General features: G+C 35.6%; 1 pseudogene; it reads right to left on the bottom strand.

Moving 5' to 3' along the window:
- Nucleotides 1-219: 219 nt before the first annotated feature.
- On the bottom strand, nt 220-19,496 carry LOC140138648 (annexin A4-like; annotated as a pseudogene).
- Between the last annotated feature and the right edge of the window lie 209 nt (nt 19,497-19,705).

Below are 19,705 nucleotides of genomic sequence, written 5' to 3'. Positions count from 1 at the left end.
CTGGAATTTTAGTTACTCAAGACAAGCGGTACGTTATTTATGATAAGAAAAGAGGTACCGCTAGAATGTACCTCATTTTTAACATTATAATGTACAACTTGTCTTGAATCACTCTGAAATTTCAGTGAAATAATTGGATTCCCTGTCCCTATCTTATACATAACTTTTGGTACCAGTGTATAGTTATACTTCGAGAAAAATGCAAAATTAGTCACAAAATTTATCAGGGGTGTAGTACCACCTTTTTACATAATTTATTAAATATTACATAGTTCTGAGGTGAATTTTATTTAATTGTTATGAGGTTCTATACTTGCACATATAAAAATGTCTGTGTGTATTTGATTGATGAACAAAAATAACACAAATGTCTGGTATGCTGAAGCTTCACAATATTTTGTAATCATGAATTTTGTCATATTTATTGGAAACCAGCTGTGTATTCAAATGTATATTAATATGTATAGGCCTATATGCCATAAATATAATATATTGCAGTCTCCTATAAATAACAAGTCCTTATTAATTGTGCGGGTTATTTCAATGCATTTTATTTAATAAATTTTATTTACGTGACTGGAACAACTACTTCGTGGAAAGTCTACTTCCATGATTACATCATAATACAGACTACAGAGCTGTATCTAATAGACTATTAAAAATTCGGTTTTCAAAAAGAAAAGGGACATCCTCCTTTCCTTAAGCACTGTTGGAAAAGACCAAAAAGTTTTAACTGATTAACCATTCTAATTTTACATTTTCAATTCATGAAAATCTGCTGGACGAGAACCAAAACATTAATTGTATACGGCCTTAGACACGTCAAACAAATACAGCGAATAAATCGCTATACCAATACCCAACATTAATGTTTTGAGTTGAAACGTTAAATTTCTAACATTCCTACAAAAACTTTTGCAATAGGAAATAATAAGAACATGCACATGCAACCATGGGCGTCAATCTGGGGTGGGTGGGCCATTTTTTGTTTATGCATGTGACATAGTAATAATGTCCATGTTATGAATGCTATATGGTGAAACCCATGTTTGCATGGTATATGCCGAAAGGCGGGTTATTTAAACTTTCAGCTCAGAGAATGGATTTTGGTTTTAAACATTACGCATTAAGATCTGTGTATAAAAAAGGAATAGTATCATTGTACATTGCTATGGAAAGACAGTAAAATGTGAGATTCTCTATATGGACTTATTCAACGAACTAATGCCATAAGAACATTTCTGAAGTCTCCACCGCATTCGCTCTTGATAGCTTCACCTAGTGGCTTGCCATACTTCACTGCATATGCGGCTTTGATCGCACCAAGATCAACCTGTAAATAATATAAAAGCAAACAAACAATATTATAAACGGAATTTCATTGAATTTAAAAGTTCAAAATGAGCCTTAAAAGTTCAAAATGAACCTTAAAATTCAAAATGAACTTTTAAAGTTCAAATGAACTTTTAAAGTTCAAAATGAACCTTAAAAGTTCGAAATGAATCTTCAAAATTCAAAATGAACTTTTAAAAAGTTCAAAATTAACGTTTAATTTCAAAAGTAGAAAGTGAAATTGAACACAATATCATAAAACGTATATTATATTGAGCTTCAAATATAAATGTAGGTGTTCAGGAGGTGAAGTGTGTTATGCATGTTGAAGTGCGAGTGAAGTTTTACAATTTTGACCTAAACTGCAAAGTAATCTCAACTCATCCCCATTGGTCAAAAAGTTGAGATCCACCGTTCCCGTCGTTCCCTCAGGTTTAAGATCACAAGTTGAACGTTTGAAGTCGAAAGTTGGAAATTAAGTTCAATACTTTCAAGTTAAGGGGGTACTACACCCCTGGTCAATTTTGTGTCTAATTTTGCATTTTTCTCAAAAATTATAGCGCATAAGTATGATATGTATATTATAGGGGCAAGGACGACAACTACTGCACTGAAAAGTCAGCAACTCAAGGCAAGTAGTTATTGATGTATTGATCAAATATTGGTTTTCCCTCATTTTTGACTGTAACTCCACAACTGTTGTCTGTGTTGAAATAAAATTTCCAGTGCAGTAGTTGTAGTCCTTGCCCCTATAATATACACGTACACATCTTACTTGTTACCACTGCGCTATAATTTTTAAGAAATATGCAAACATAGGCACAAAATTGGGCAGGGGTGTAATACCCCCTTAAGCCTTACACGTTGAAAGGAAATTATTCTTATTCTCCAACATATATGAGGTCAAGCTTTTTAAAAGGCGAAGCGACAGTTAACATAAGAATTACGGCATAGAAATATTTTAGCCTTAATAAGATACACTGTTATTAAATCGATTACGTAAAACTTTACCCATGGCTGCCATATGAACAACCCTTTTGTTGGGTTGGAATATCATTCTCTTGTTGAATAATATTATATGATTATTTAAGCTTATTACAAAGTTTTGAATTGAATCAAATACTGGAACTTACATTTTTTGCAACTTGCTACGGCTAGGGATCGTCTTTAAGTGTCACATGACCAGCCCAGCGGGTCAGTTGCCTGATGAAGTCTGATGGTTTCAGACGCAACGTAGCAAGTTGCAAAAATGTAAGTTCAGTATTTGATTCAATTCAAAACTTTGTGATTTTAACGACTGGATGACTGAGAATATTCACTATTTTATTTTATTTTATTTAAGCTTATTATTGGGTAAAGTTGAGTAATATTAAATATTTAAGCTTATTCTTTGGTCAAGTTTACCCAAGAATAAGCTAAAATGTATTTAATATCACTGAACAAAAGTGATAATCTACCCAAGAAAAGGGTTCATATGGCACCCAGGGTTGGGGTAAAGTTGTACCCAACCCGTTCAACAGTGAATGTTTGATCACATTGTTAAAATGTGAAATTTAATTGAAAAGATTAATTCTTCAAAAAAAAGGGTCTTATTTGACAAATTAAAAGTTAGCCATTGCATGAAATATTTTATCATTTAAGATTTCAAATTTTTTTTTTGAAATCTGCTTGGGATGTCCTGAAAACAATGTATAGCATTTTAAATTAATTTTCATCATTACAAATATCTTCATGACTTATATATAGTAATTTTTAATGACGAATTAATGAATAATTTGTAAAATGAGAAAATATTGAATGACAAATATGTAATATGACACATATGTAATATGACAAATATTTTAGTGTATGACAAATTAAATGTATGACGAATAAAATGACTGATTTTTAATTCACAAGCCATCATCAATTTGTCATGCACTAAAAGTTGTTAACAAATGACAAATTAAAAACGGTTATACTTTGTCATTAAAAAATAAATATTTGTAAATCGTAAAAGTATTGGTAATGATGAAAATTAATTTAAAATGATATAAATTGTTTCCAAGCACATTATCGACATTTTTTTTTATCTTAAGGGATCTGGAATGAGCGTTTTGAGCGTTTTGACAGTATCTTTTGCGGGACATGAGAGCAGATCAGACATATCGAATTGCATTCTGAATACGAAGAATGTCTTTCTGATATCAAATAATTTTAATTTTTTGATATTCACGATATAATACAAATTTTATGACAAATTATTAAAATGTGATATTTTTCACATTTTTGATATAACAGTCCTCGAAGTAAATTTTATAAATCTAATGATATATTTTTAAAGTGTATGTAGCTGGGAGGAAAGCCGACGATCAATCGAAAATTTTGACCTTTCATATTGAAGATATGGATTTTTCCCCAAAAGACCTAATTTTTGTTGATCGTCGGCTTTTCATCCCACCTACATACACTAAGTATAAATCAATACATACCAACCGTTTATACCCCACCCCTTAAATGATAAAATATTTCATACAATTAGGGCCTAATCCTTTCAGTGTTAACTTATCGATTTAAGGGACGAAAAAAAACCTGTTCACATAATTACCTCACTACGAGAAACAATGACTCTTATCAGACGGTCCTCGTCGGTTCCCAACCCTTTCATGGCTGAATTCAGAAGATCCGCAAAATGGACGATGGGTCGATGAAAAAATGACACTGAAAAGAAGGGAAAATGCGATATTTTTAACATTTGAGCGAACACTGGCAGAAGCTAACAAATTACAGCGTCCTCACCATATGCATAACCAATAGTAAAGTAGATTATACCGTGGCGCTATATCATGAGAATAGAATTTGTTCTTTGAAACAAAACTATGGTATACACTGTATTTAGCTCGTGAACTCATTGAGTCTCGTTCAGTCTTAATTTTATAGGCATATACGTAAAACTGCATACCCGTGCATACATTTAACACGTTTTTACAATAAACTGACTACTGTTTTGTCAATAAATTGTTTAAAACATCATAATTGTAAATTCGATCATGAGCATCGAATTCATTGTTTCGTTTCGTTTTGTTTCTCGTTTCGGGTTTTCTTTTTCTTAACGATTTTCTCAAAATATGAAGAGCTATCTGAAGAACCTCTAAATCAATTATGTATTTTTCACAATGATTCCAAATAATGGTCATGAAAATGAACAAATTCAGATATGTGTGATTTTAAGAGAAATTTTGGAACTTGTCTTCTGCAGTCGGCGGTTAATTAACTGTCAATCAGGCTAAATCAAAGTAAATGAGAGATGTTTATCAAAAAGAGTCCCGCACTTACAGATGGAGACGTAGGCATCACGAGCATTTCCGGACAGCTCACTCTTAACTGCATCTTCCAGTGAGCGATCGGACACCTACAAACATGATAAAACACAGAGAAATAAACACCGCAGTCAGACAACATCAAGAACAAGCAGTTTTATTATATGCTTACATGGAGGGCGCAATATGAAATATATTAAAATTTTGTCAATGGGGTTAGTTTATTTGGATGGGAATTTTTTCACGGCAGTGAAATGATGCACCTTGCACCCACATCTCATGTGCACAGTTTATCCCTTACATATCCTGTGTCTTGAATAGCTATATAGCCCACCAAGGCTAGGAAATAATTCCTAATATCTCATACCCTAGTTTGTATGCCTTTATCTAATCTTGCCACACATGACAACTTACTAATTAGCCCTAACCCGGAAAAGAGTCTGTCCAGGAGTAGGAATTTTTAGCATTTTTAGAAACATGTTTACAATTGGCTTATAGTCATCACATGCTGACAATACACATAACTGATTGGTTAATCAAAACTAGCAGGGTCATTGGCCAGGCCTGATTACAAAGTAAACATATCATCATATAGAAAACTGTGCAGCAAGCGATTTACTTCAGAAAATTACTACATTGCACAAAACTAAGTCCATTATCTATACTCTATAGTTAATTGAATGTTAGCTAATGTTTATTGACTCTTGTAATAACCCATGTGTAGGCCTATAAACCTGTATAATATTGGTGTTCATACATATCCCTGACCCTGACAAAAGCTAGCAAGAGCAAGCTGTGTAATTATTTTGTTTACTTGTGATAAGATACAATTTTCTTTGTAGTTATAGCCACATTTGTTTCCTAGTAGGTGACTTAATAAAATTCCTTTAAAAAGGAATGGGCGCCCAATGTGAGCTTGGTCGTGATGTGGTAAATTTCATGGTGTTTAGATTTGGTATTATTATCTCTTGCAAAGCCGGTGACACCTCATTATAGAAATCAGACCTGTCGATAGGTTGTAAGAGGGGATAGCCTTTTCCAGGCACGAATTGGGCCATATATAAAGAAAGTGTTGCTACTTTGCAACGCAATAAAAACCTAAATGCAAAACGAGATCCTGTAGGTGGCTCCCGAGGTGGCTTAAAAAACTAAATGCAAAATGAGGTTTTTAAAAATATTGTTTTCAGAGTCAAGACGCAGGTATCATTATTAAGCCTCATATCACTTATTTATTGTTGAATAAGTGCAGAGTAGGTTATATATGAATATTGAATGTTAGACCAAAGTAGCTCAAAGTACATGTACTATACACCTGATCCGTGAACTTGTCTTTTTTAAAGACAAATTCTTGTTACTATTATTAGAGAATAAAGGTATTGTTTTTAGCCGCTGGAGTGCATCTATCGTCTCATATAACACGGGCGACATCATTATGTTAAGTAATACGCCAACACTTCAATTCAAATAAATATATTTATCATAAGTATACCAAATTTTAATCAAATTAAATCCTACATTTTACAAGGAATTACCTAGGCCTTAAAATCGATCAGCCCCGTTGTTGCTATAAACAACCTCCGATTGGTTCAAATATATCGCATACGAGAATCGCGTCGACACACACGCGCTAAAGTGTGTGAACATTCTCAAGCGTTTAAGAATTGTAGGTAGATAAATAACAGGGGGCAGGGAAGACACATGCGTGTCATATGGTAACCATGCTGGTTAAATTCATTCATCAAATGTTTTTACTTTGATCTTTAGATTTTGTTATATCTCCACTTTTGTTTTGATGTGCTTTACGAGCTACTAATAGAGGTTCGTTGCGCCATATATTTATTTATTTATTTTGTTTATTTATTAGAACATTAAGCATTTTTTCAGCTGAGCGGTTTTCCAAGTTATCCATAGCATGCATGAGTCGGTCTCGTTTAAACATCAATTAGGCCTATATATATATACGGATGTTATGCAATAAAGTATCAGGCTATACCTACCCCTGAATATGCATCTACCACAGCTTTGATATGGGAAGGGCTTTTGGAAACCAGAATTCTCTGAATTCATCCTCATCTGTTCCAAGCTTGTTCTCACCAGCCTATATTTGAATTATAAATACATATTTTTACTACTTGTACTAGCATGAACTGAATATATAACTTGCACTTTAAAATCTTCTTTTGACACTTTTACAATAGTGCATATGGTCTATGTTTATGTTTATGTATTTGATTAATATGTTGGTCGCACTCATTTGCACTTACTTTATTGAGTTGTTACAACTCAGAAAATGAAACTAGGTTAGCATAATTTTCTAGAGGTGTGCTATAGTATACAAAATTTTGCACTGATTACAAAAATATATATTTGAATACTGCTAATTGTGCAGAAAATGATCAAATTACATGAATTAAGTAACAAAGTACCAAATTGGAATAACTCAAAACAATAAGTACCAGTAACTTAATATGAACGAGTTACATCAACTTACATGTTGAGTTACAATAACTCAACTAATTGGTTCTTTGAACCTTGTTTATTTTTCTAAGTTCCCTGAATTCAGCTTATTTTTGGAAATGGAAAAATAGTATGACTTGGAGGTAAGGCAATCCAACAGAACACAGGTAATCAAAATGCTTTGATCAACGTTTTGGCTGATGACGAAGCATAAGTTTTCGAGGAATCCGTTTTGGAAAAGAAAAATGAGGTCCAAATTGAAATAGGTGGGGGAGGCAGTTAAATTGAAAGAGTTGGAAATTGAACAATAGAAATGGACCAAAAGGAAAACTAGAAATGGTCAAATTATAGATATGGAAAGGTAGAACATGGCAATAGAATAAAATTGGTTAAGACATTGAGAAATTAGATTGAAATCAACGGTTGGTGATTACAAAAATTACGTCTTGTCATTAGTACATACAATGAAATCAATCAAATCGGTTTTCCCTAAATCAAACACTCATGTCTAGACCATGCATTGTCCATCCTATTTAACTTTTGAAACTAATCTTAACAAAAACAAATAGACTATAACACAATACATGTATTATACAACTCAGTTTTATCCCATTAGCAGCGCTAAGACAGCCCAGTTTAATCCCATATAAGGCACAGACTAGTTGGCTCCTGTCATTTTGATATTTGCCTAAAAGATACTTGTCCAGAGTCTTTGAGTAGCAACAAAATTACAGTCTGTCCACTCTGAAGTACAAAGTGACAACACTCGCATATACAGCGCGTAAAAATGCGTAGTGCTGCGTCTCTGCTGAGGTATGCGTGCCTTCAAAGTCGGCACAATGTGTGCGTCCGCGTCGGTACTTTGTACTTCAGAGTAGATTGACTAATTTACGTTGCTGCTCAAAAAGGACTAAGCAAGGTAACTTTTAAGCATCTCCATTAGGTCACCAACTGCGGTGAACACATACTTTATCCTAATATATAGTTGTAAGATGTGTCAATTCACACTCGTTGTTTCTTCACCGCGTATAGTGAAGAAAATCCATTCTTACCTCAAAGAGTGTCTGTGCATCAGCACTTGCTTTGTCCGAATCAACATCAGTGCTCTCATCACGCGCTCCCTGTAGATGTAGGGATGTTAAACAACAAGAGTACGTTATATTTCATCGCCCAGGAAACATAATTAAATTTTGAGATAAGACCTTGGACACGGCCGGAGAGTACACAATAGTGTAGAGTTTAAAGTTTGACTTTAAACTACACTGTAAGTCCAAATGTTTAGGGTATCTGTAACACTTTTTAAACACTGCAAGGGGATTAAGTTTACAGTTACACAGTAAAGGTATAGGACACCCAAACACTTAAATACCAAAGTAAACACAAAGTAAACACAAAGTGTAAACACATGAGAGTATTGAGATTCTAAACATTTCAACATGTTTACTTTCATATTGTTTAGAAAGTAAATGCACATGTGTTTACTCTGTAAACATTTGGTGTTTGAATAAATCGGCTATCACATACATTTTGAATTTTCACAATTAGCATGCATTCTAAAAATAAAGAATTTTACGAAACTCCTTTATTTTCAAATCTTCACACGGATCAATCAGTGATCTGTATTTTGAGTGGCAATACTGTGCATGGGACCGAGGACGTCTATAATTGCCATCCACTGACAATTGACTCTGTGGAACGGATTGAAAATGAGGCAGTTTCATAAAATTCTTATCAAGTATGGATCGTTCTATTGTTAAAAGTGAACAACCATATCAACTATTTTAGTTCTGATTTAATTCCAAACTTCATATTTTAGTTCTGGTTGGTGCAGGCATTATAATACCCAAAACGTCAAGTTTCTAACGAATAAAGTATAGCATTATAATCATATCAAAATCATTACACACAATAATGAAAAAAGTGCTGCCGGATGTTATAGCCATGTCAGGCAATACATTTTCCACATGGTTATCATATACATACCGTAGACAGGCCAACTAAAAGGCGTTTAAATGTTCCACTCGTTTCACTTGATAAAGCATCTTCTAGATTCTTCTTAAATGCTGCGGAATAATTAACATAGTATAAAAGGTATTAGTTTAGATAACATGAAGAATTTCACAACATCAAGTTTCTGGACGATTCATCAACCATCGGTTGACTGAATCAGCATTGTTGCTGTTTTGAACTTCTTCGTTTGTTTGTCTGTTTGTTTGTTTAAACGGTCGCTCCGTGTGGAGACACACTCGGGTCCTGATTGGACCAGGCTCAAACAAAATGCTCAAGCCAGGCTAAAAAGCGTAAGCATGTTGGCCGGTATGGAAAAAGAGAGGTGAGAAAAACAGATTTGGAGACAAAGAACAAGGAAAAGAATGCCACTCCCAGCAATCAAGTTAACAATTTTATTGTCAGCCTTTGGGTCAAGAGAAAGGAAGTGCTTAAATCCAATCTCAACTGCCACCGAGGCTTACTGTGTGATATTGATCCGGCAACTCTAAAAGTTGGATCAGCATTAACCCCTGTGTCAAAGTTCTTATGTAACACAGGGTCGTGAAAGATTTGTATCACGCAGCACTTCAAAACAGCAGCACTGCCGATGGTTAATGAAACGTCCAGAAACGTAAGTTTTGACTGGTTTTGATGTGATGAAATTCTTTATGTTATGGTTACACGGTTGTTTGATGTATATAAAATTGGCTTCATTATTAACTAAATGCAAACTATAGATGGCGCTATTCATCCTAAATAATATTTCTTTATTAGCAAGGGGTAGGTGAATAATACTGCCATTAAAACAGCTGGAATAGGTGAAACAAGCAACAAGGAAATTTTATAAACATATTTCATCAAACAATAAAAGGAATTATTTGTATTAAAAGATTGAAAGAGTAATTTCCAGTAACTAAATAGCGCCATAAATTTTGTCATTAATAGATACATTTTATATCCAAAAATGCTATAAAAATGCTATAAAAGTGGATAATTTTGTAAATGAGGGGAAATTAATGTTGAGAATGACTCATTTAGCTGTTTAAGCCTAAAATTTGATTGTACATGATGTTTTGATTGAAAAACTAATAAATGATCCCATCAAACAACCGTGGTTAATCTACAGGCCTGATGAATTTTTTAAAGGTATTTGTTTAGATATTGAAAATATATAGATACACAAGTATTTGTTTATTTTTGTTCCATAATGATGTAGTTATTGTATGGTGGGAGTTACTGAATGCTGTCTTGTTGATTTAGTTTCATTTTACTTCATCCACTTGCTGTTGTTGCCGTTGTAGTTCTTGTAAATAATATTTGTTGGCTTTGTTTTAGTTCCACTTCGCGGGTATAAAATTGAGCAGAATGACAGGTATTTTGGATTTGGATGTTGGTATTAATTTTAACATTACGTTTCACTACCTGGAGAGGATTGATCAAGAATTGAATTACCTCCTGGGTTCGTATCTGTCAATAAGTTGACCAGATCACAAGGATGTCAATATAGCTAGAGGCAGTATATGAGTTACATAAAAATGACCGTGTGTGATATTTAGTTCCCAGGAAGTGAGATTTGCCCGAGGCAATAAAATAATGTTGATCCCTCACTACAACTTGTAGTACAAGAATATTACCGTTGATTTGGTTGTAAAAGGAGGTGAGACATGATCAAATTTCTCCAGGTGGCAAAACGTAATGACATATTTCCAGAATACTGCTTTCTGTAGTAACAACGTCGGCAGTATTAAATACTTACACGTCTTGTAAGCAGCCTTGATTGCTTTTATTTGCTGAAATTAATCAAGAATACGTCAAAGGTTAGATGAACGCTTTCTTCTTTAAGTATGTTATCTATTTAAGCTTAGTATTCCAAGTGATGACAGTAACCAATTCCCAAAACTTGGTATATTTTATTGTTATGATCTCTCGCAACTGGCTTCTGTAGGGCAATATAACAGTGGATTTCAGTGAAAGATGTAAAATGTGGAATTCACAGATTACGGATAATCTTACAAGCAGTGTGTACATTATACTTCATCCTGCAAATCTTCGTCGTGTGATTTGCTGCAGCTGGGACAAAAGCTGTCACTCCAGAATCAGGCTTTTGAGCCATAATCGAAAGTGTTACATACAAGGAAAAGTAATTATTTTTGTGTTATAATGCAATCTTTGTCTTTCGAGACTGACGGATGCCAGAGATATTGTGATAACTTAGAAACGCGATTTCATATTTTGGCTGAGTCACTGTAATCCCCATTTGGGCTTTTTAAGTTGAAATCCATACACCCCCTATGGAAGACATATCCCTAATATTCTTACAGAGGGTGTAGATATCAAATGGAGCCACCCATCCAAGTAACTCCATTTGGAATTCACACTCCATGTGTGGCATATTAAGGTCGTGTCATTCATTTGAAATCGAAGAGCCCAATTTCCCACCCAAATACACCCAATCTAATTAGCATATCACACAATTTTCAAGATGGCTGCCCACGTGTTTATACCAACGTGCCATCTTTTATTCAAGATGTGCATATACTCACGTCATTAGTTCTTGTGCAGAGTATTTCCACCAGCACTTTCTCATCGGTACCAACACCCTGTGATACAAAATAGCAAATACAAATCAGTACTGAATAAATCATGTATTCTCTTAAAGTGATTAGGATAACATCGAATCAAATGATTCTAGTATATTAACCAGTCCTGTATTCACTATTTATAAATAGCTATTTATATATCACCATGGGGTACATGGGCGCAGCCATTACACAACATCGTATCACCAAAGAGTATCTAGATAAGCATTCACTCCATACAAATGAATAGGAAAACAAGATGTCGGTATTCATAAATTTTCACAAAAATGATATGGGCCAAAAATCTGAAGATTGGGGGATTCTGTAACTTACATATGTTATGAGAAACTGATTTTAGAGAAAATTTACCGAAAGCGTTTTAAAATTTACCGAGCGCCATTCATTTTATAATGGTTTTTATTCGGTAAAACACCCCAAATTGTGAGCGACTAGTTGCTGAAGTCAACCAACTTACCATTGAAAAGTACAGGAAGACCACCTACTGTGCTAGAGGTCAACTCTCCAGACATACTGGCGCCCAGCCAAAATGGCAACCTCCATTTCTCTCTATCAAGAATTTATATATTGCTATTTATAAATAGTGAATACTCTGCAACTTAATTTCAGGGTTTCAGTTTCATATGATACTAATGCACACTATATGGTCAGATTAAAATAAGAGTACGAGTCAGGTGATGCAGCTATACCGAGGAGCAGGGACGGCAAACCTGGCATAACATGACAAGTGGACATTATGTTCAGTGATTGCAGTCTCTTTTTGCCTATATCAGTTCTCAGGGTGGCCATTTGCTACAACTGATATCTCTGCTTTATTCAGACATACTTTCCCTTACATTACGAAGTTTTGTTGATCAGTCAATTTATATAATACTAGAATCTTGTTTGCCAAGTTTATAGGGACTATGTAACAAACCTTCATGGCTTTCTTAAGGCATCTGGCGTCAAATAGGGCTGGTGGGTCCATCAAACCCATAATTACATCTTCGAAATCTCCTCGTAACTCACTCTTCAGATCGTCAATCAAATCCTGCAAGGGAGAGACGAAAATTTGGGTAAGAATTAGGAATGAAAATATACGAAGGATATACGAACAGATATCAATACACAAGACACCTATACTCCTAGGCCTGATGTTTACCTCACTTAACTCACTCGGTGGTGACGCGACGTAAAAGTTTTTCCGCGGTTTTGAGCAAAAACCGCTGTACATATAGGCCTACACTTTGCGTGATTCAGTTTGAGCACGCGATTTAAATGCTGCGAGCAGAGAGATATACAACTGCGTCTCTACCGAAGACACAGAAAGTGAAACGATTTTGTGACCTTGAAACTTAAGTTAAAGCATGACAAAAAGCGACAATCTAATCGTGGATTCAATACCATGCCAACCATATACATACAAAAGCAGTTTGTTGGCACGCTTGTGGCGAAACCACAAAATCATTGACATCACTAATACCGAACTTGAGGTGATCCAAGGCGGAAATTCATGAAAGATGGTTTCATCAAACCGTCTGTAAAGAGTTTCCCCTTAAATAAGATGCGGAAAACGATCATGGATTTAAAGATTGTTCTATTATATTAACATACCCTTCCAAATGCGGTCTTGTACTGCACGCGTATCTCCTGTCTTTGACCATTGCTTCTGTTGCCTAGAACCTCAATAATTGCATTCTCATCAGTGCCTGAAGAAAACAAAATACATCAATTCAGGTTACTAAATTGTGGTGGTAAAAATCACAAGGTGTTTCTATTTCTATAATTTTCTTTTTTTTCAATACACAACAAAGTTTCCGAGCAATATCACGCTGAGAAATAACATGGCACTCGATCATGTTGATGAAAAACAACACCTTCGAGTACTCTACGCCCTTAGATCTACGGGTGCTTTTTTGAAACTATTGGGTTCTATAAATGTTGCGTTGCTAAAAACTGAATTTGTATTATACGCTTAATAAGCGTTTGTTTTTAGTCCCATGGCTCTAAACTTGTCGGCATGGATGGTATTGGCAGTTGTTGTTGTTGCTGTGTTCAGGGCTGGATTTACCTTTTTGGGTGCCCTGGGTCAGGCCAAAATTTAGAGGGCCCCAAACGCACCGTGAGGAACTTGTGAGGCATGTGCTCTCAAGTGACCATGGTTTTAGATTTAACTGGGAAATATGCGCGCGAACTGCGCGAAAAAATTCAATTTGAGACAGTATTTTAGCCCAAATTGAAGCTGAAGTTTGCTATTTAATAGGCCAGTTTTGTACCCTAACATGGTGCTTTTCACCTAAAATGGAAGATGCACATATACAGGGCAATTTGGGGGGCCCCCAAAATGTGGGGGCCCTGGGCCCGGGCCCATCTGGCCCTATGGTAAATCCGGCCCTGGCTGTATTAATGTCATTCTCAGGGGCGTAGCAAGAGCATCAGGGGCCCATGGACAAGGATCAGTATACGGGCCCTTTTAACCAGGGCGGGATATACCTTATGGCCAGGGGGCCCGAACTCACATGCCGAGAAAGGCATGTGCCCTCAAGTCAGTGGCCAAGTTGGTTTACGTATAATGGGAACTAACATATTTTCTTCCAATTTTAGCCAGAACAACATGAATTTTGATATTTGAATGCGCGCGAAGCGTGGACAATTTTAGAATTTTGCCCTATTTTTGGCCACCACATGCTGTTATTGGGGTTAAAAGAAAACTACATTGGGCAAATTTTGGGTGCCCTGGACCCTGGCGCATCTGGCCCAGTGGTAAATCCGGCCCTGCTCTCCATTATCAGCCCTTAATTAATTTTCGCTTCTGTGCTCGGGGCCCCTGAACCCTCGGGGCCCATGGACTTCGTCCAAACCTTTTTGAAGAAAAGTGTGGGTGTGGGTGTGGGTGGGGGTGAGACTGTGGATCATGAAATGCCCCTTTAATTGTCATTCGTACTTACCCATTCCTTTCATTGCTTTTCTAAGGGCCTGAGCATCATTATCCTTGTCGAAATTATCGGCCGGGGTAACGGTAGGCTGAAAAGATAATTAATATCACATGAAATCAAAACAAATATTCTCTTTCAAAAAGACAACGATGTGAATGTACGATAATGTTTCATAATTTCGCATTGACAAGCACCTGGAATGCTGTATTTTTTTTTTACTTTTTAATACTAATTTTTTTCTTTTTGTAGAATAATTGAATATATGAATACAAAAGCCACCTAAGTCCATACTTTGGCCAAATTGAGTTAAGCATGGGAAATTGTTGCTATACATAGGCCTGTCATATGCATGAAAGAACAACTCAAATTCATCCTCTGTGTCTATTGGGCATGTGAAAAATAGCATGTATGAAAGAATCACCCAATTCCATGATTTGAGTCTTGTAACACATTGATTGAAATCCAGTATGTATAAAAGTCCACTTGTAACACATTCATTGCTAGAGAATGACTTTTGAACAAAAAATGGGTTTAATAAAGGAAAGTGTGTGGTTTATATTACATGGCAGAATGCTTATCAACATTATACATACCTGTGTGCTTTATTTTGTATTATCTTACTAGTGGTAATCTCATTCTAACATTGTTGTCTTTTGTATATGATTAAAAAACCACCTAAGTCCAAAATTTAAAATGAACCCCAGAAAGTCCCTGAAATGCTAATCGTCACACCTAATACAGGTTAATCCACTCATTTGCACGTAAAACTTACCATATTGACCAGGTAAATCTAACTGAAGGAATTAAAATGATACACGGGTTTTTCTCTCAAAATAACTTCGCATGGACTTAGGTGGCTTTTGTATTCATGTATTCAATTGTTTGGGTGGGAAATCCATCCCAGTCGTGGTGGGAAATAATTGTTAAATACCACGAAATACTCAAGAATGATCAGGTTAGAAGCTGAATTGATAATTAAAAATGTGCTAAATTTAATTAATAAGCTTAAAGGTAACAAAAAGCCAACTTCCACAACAATCCAACAATCTGTATTAAGATGACGTTGAAATGACCATGCGGATGTTTGCTGCAGCTTTTGGTGATCATCCACCATGTCTCCTGACAATCCAAGCCGCTATACTCGGGTGAGCTCATATGACCTTGATATGGCCGTGATTTTTCTTTACTTTTACAATCCAACAATCTATACTCAGTTGACCTTGGCATGACCTTGTACCATTTCAATGCTCAATTGTGATCACATCCAACAAGTTTCGCGGCAATCTGACAATCTATACTTAGTTGACTTCGGATGAACGTGGCCTGACCTTGAACATTTTCACGCGTATACATCTGTCATGTCCATAACTATCTAACAGACAATAGAGGTTATCCACTTCACTCATGTGTGAGTTCTAACAAAAGGCACTGGTTCCCGTAGTATTCCTCATTCAAACTGATTCAATGCACGACCTCGGAGTTACCTGCATGACTTTGGCGGGCTATTTTGAAACAGTCATGGTTGCACATAGAATGTCCTAAACAAGGTATAGCAGTCGTTGATATATGCAGCTTATAGAACATGGATAACCTCTATTAGGCTAACAGAACATTATTGCATTGATGATCTATATAATTTTAACATCACTGGATCTTCTTCATGTGCATCAACTATAATAGCAGTTGGGATAGCATCTCTCGCTTTGCGTCAGGGGCTGTGCAATGATTATGAGCCCTGGGGGAGGGTAAAATTGGGGGCAAGACATTTTTGGCGAGCCGAAAAAGGGTGGGCAAGCGATTTGTGGCACACATTCATGGGGTGCCTTTTAAATAAAACGCTCTACAAAGGCTCAGGAAAACGGTGCGGAAACGCTTTAATATGCAAATTTTCCTGCTCGTTACGCTCGCAACATATATATAGACCATTTAAGGTTTGCAAATTGGGATCCCCAAAATTTGGCATGTGTAAGGGGGGGCAAAGAATTTTTGGCGGGCCGAGAGGGGCCGAAAGGGGGGGCAAGCGATTTTTGGCGAGCCGTTTGGAAATTTTACACCTTACACGGGGGGCTCATAGTTATTGCACAGCCCCTCAGATGATGGCGTTTGGACCGCTGCTGTGGCCCACACAAGTAGGCCAACGCAATATTGATCTCGCTCGATCAGATGCCAAGTGAATGGGGGTGTACTTGCATTGCTTGAACCATCGTCACGTCATTTAATACACCAGGCACAAAAAGAAACTCGTCAGTTATAGTCATCCTTGCTGTTCAACAACCTGATGATTTTGGATTATTCTGAAATATACATTTTGTTGATTGGATTTGCCTTTCTCATTGACACCCTATTCGTGAAAATCGAGCAAGAATTGGCCAAGATATGCGCCTCCAAACCCTCAAACCCTAAAATCAAAAGTTGCAATTTTAAGGATTCAATTGTGCCTGTTACACTGTGTGCTTTATTGATTGGCCCGTGGTGCTTGTATGCAATACAGCGGTGCGTTCCCATTGAAAATAATTGAAATTGCAACTTTTGATTTTGGGGTTTGACGGTTTGGAAACGCATATCTTGGTCAGTTCTTGTTCGATGTTCACGAACAGGGTGTCAAATGAGAAGTCCAATTAACAAATTATATATTTCAGAATAATCCAAAATTATCAGGTTGTTGAACAGCAAGGATGACTATAACTGAAGAGTTTCTTTTTGTGCCTGGTGTAGTCCAATTTGTTGATGGACGTCTCGTAGCACGTCAACCTTCCATATATTCTTGCAAAAGTTGTTTTCTACTCCTCCATGTTTGCTGACAACATTGCTAAAGTACTAAAGTTGCTAAACTTCCTCTCTATTATGATTTTTCGTGATTGTCAATCTTTCCTAAGATCCATGAACTTTCCATGGCACTTGCATGAGCATCCTATAATACCACATCTGAACAAAAAAAATCAACTCTTTTCCTGCCTTCATTCTTGGCTAGCACAAGACTCACATCCGTATTAAATAACTTAATTAAATAAAGGAAGTGGTCTTTGGTTAAACTTTTCTCACTAGAAATGAGTAATTTTTTTTAACCGTCCCCTATCACTAAAAAGTGTTGCTCAGATAGTAATATGTTAACGCTTGTTTTAGAGTGTATACATGTATGCCTATTTTAATCTGACGGACAGGCGAGGCCCGACGGCGTGATTATAGTCCTTCTAGAATAACGTATTCCCCTTGTTTGAAAAATATAACATTTTAGCAAACAAGGACACCTATAAATTAGAATTGGGAGTTTTTATGTATAAGTACAGTATTAATGAATTACCGAGCTTATTTGACAGTTTATTTTAATACCCTACCATCTAATATTCATGATCAGCAAACAAGAAACGCTAAACTATAACTTAACTAAAAATAGCAGGGTTTTCACCGATCACGCTGTCCGCACAGCTGGTCCTATATTATGGAACTCATTGCAAAAATCTTTAAGAGCGTCTTATTCAGTGAAACATTTCCGGAACGTGTACAAAAGACACTTAATTTCAAAATATGATTAATTGACAAGCATTGTAGTTTTTTTGTTCTCGTTTGTTTGTTTGTTAATTTTTATTATTTGCTGTTGCGTTTTCTGTTTGGTAACTTTTCTATTAAAGGGATGGCTACCTCTGGCCTTTCGGCCATCTCCTCCATGATTCTTTGATGGTATTTTGATATAATGATATTTTAGTGCGTATTTTATATTTTTATGTGAATTGTGGAAATGAATAAATGAATAAATGAATAAATGAATAAATGAATAAATGAATAAATGAATAAATGAATAAATGAATAAATGAATAAATGAATAAATGAATGAATGAATGAATGAATGAATGACTACTTCAGACTGCCAAATTTATAGTCTCTCATGTATGACAATTTGACCCTATTCGGCACACTCTAGGATTGACAAAGGTCTCACTGCTGAGTACGTTGCCTTTATTCCCTAATGTTCCCTTTATATGTTACGGTGTGTTAAAAGCCTCCTCCCCCACACACACAAAATCGCAAAAATATTTTTAAAAGTAGTATATACATTTTTCTTTTATTAGTGAGATTCGCGTTATTATTAAGTTATTATTGATTAGAGTAGCCTATATTAATTTGCTTAATAATATTTTGCTATTGAATATTAATTATTGTGGAATTTAAGGGGTGGGGTATGAACGTTTGGACTGTATTTATTGTGGGACATTAGAGCACATCAGACATATCGAATTGCATTCTGAATACGAAGAATGTCCTGATATCAAATAATTTTGATTTTTTGAAATTCGCAATGTAATACACATTTTATGGCAAATCATTAAAAATTGATATTTTTGATATTTAACAGTCCTCGAAGTAAATTTTATAAATCTAATGACATATTCTTAAAGTGTATGTAGCTTGGAGGAAAAGCCGACGATCAATTGAAAATTTTGACCTTTCGTATTGAAGATATGGATTTTTTTCCCAAAACACCAAAAAAAATTAGGTCTTCGATGACTGTTATATCAAAATGTGAAAATATCAAATTTTAATAATTTGTCATAAAATTTGTATTATATCGTGAATTTCAAAAATGAAAATTATTTGATATCAGAAAGACATTCTTCGTATTCAGAATGCAATTCGATATGTCTGATGTGCTCTCATGTCCCGCAAAAAATACTGTCAAAACGCTCATTCCAGATCCCTTAACTTGGTTTTAGCATGTTTATAGCACATCCAGCACACCTTCTACATTAAGTCAAATAAGATCCAGCTTTTGTATATATTGTAAAAATGTTTCCAAACTTTAACCAAATGCATAATGAAACTACATGGCGTCAAGCCCAGCATTAAATGTGACATCTTACCGTTTGTGAAGCCATGGTTGCTTGTTTGCGTGTATAGTCCGAAGTCTGCACGTTCAGATAGGCAAATGGAACGATAATATCGAACGTTTTGTGGTGTTATCGTCATGATCGTGAATAGAGGCCTTGCATGTGACGTATCATCCCGTAAATATAGCGGACTACTCAAATGCATTCAACAAAAGCATGATTGCAATCTACCGTGACAGTTCGTCTCACACCCACAACCCTGCACTACGATCAAATAGGTTGATGACAACATT

The sequence above is a fragment of the Amphiura filiformis genome, chromosome 18 (genome assembly GCF_039555335.1).
Source record: "Amphiura filiformis chromosome 18, Afil_fr2py, whole genome shotgun sequence".
NCBI lineage: Eukaryota > Metazoa > Echinodermata > Ophiuroidea > Amphilepidida > Amphiuridae > Amphiura > Amphiura filiformis.
Note: the sequence above shows the minus strand (reverse complement) of the source record. Positions and strands in the feature narration are given on the sequence as shown.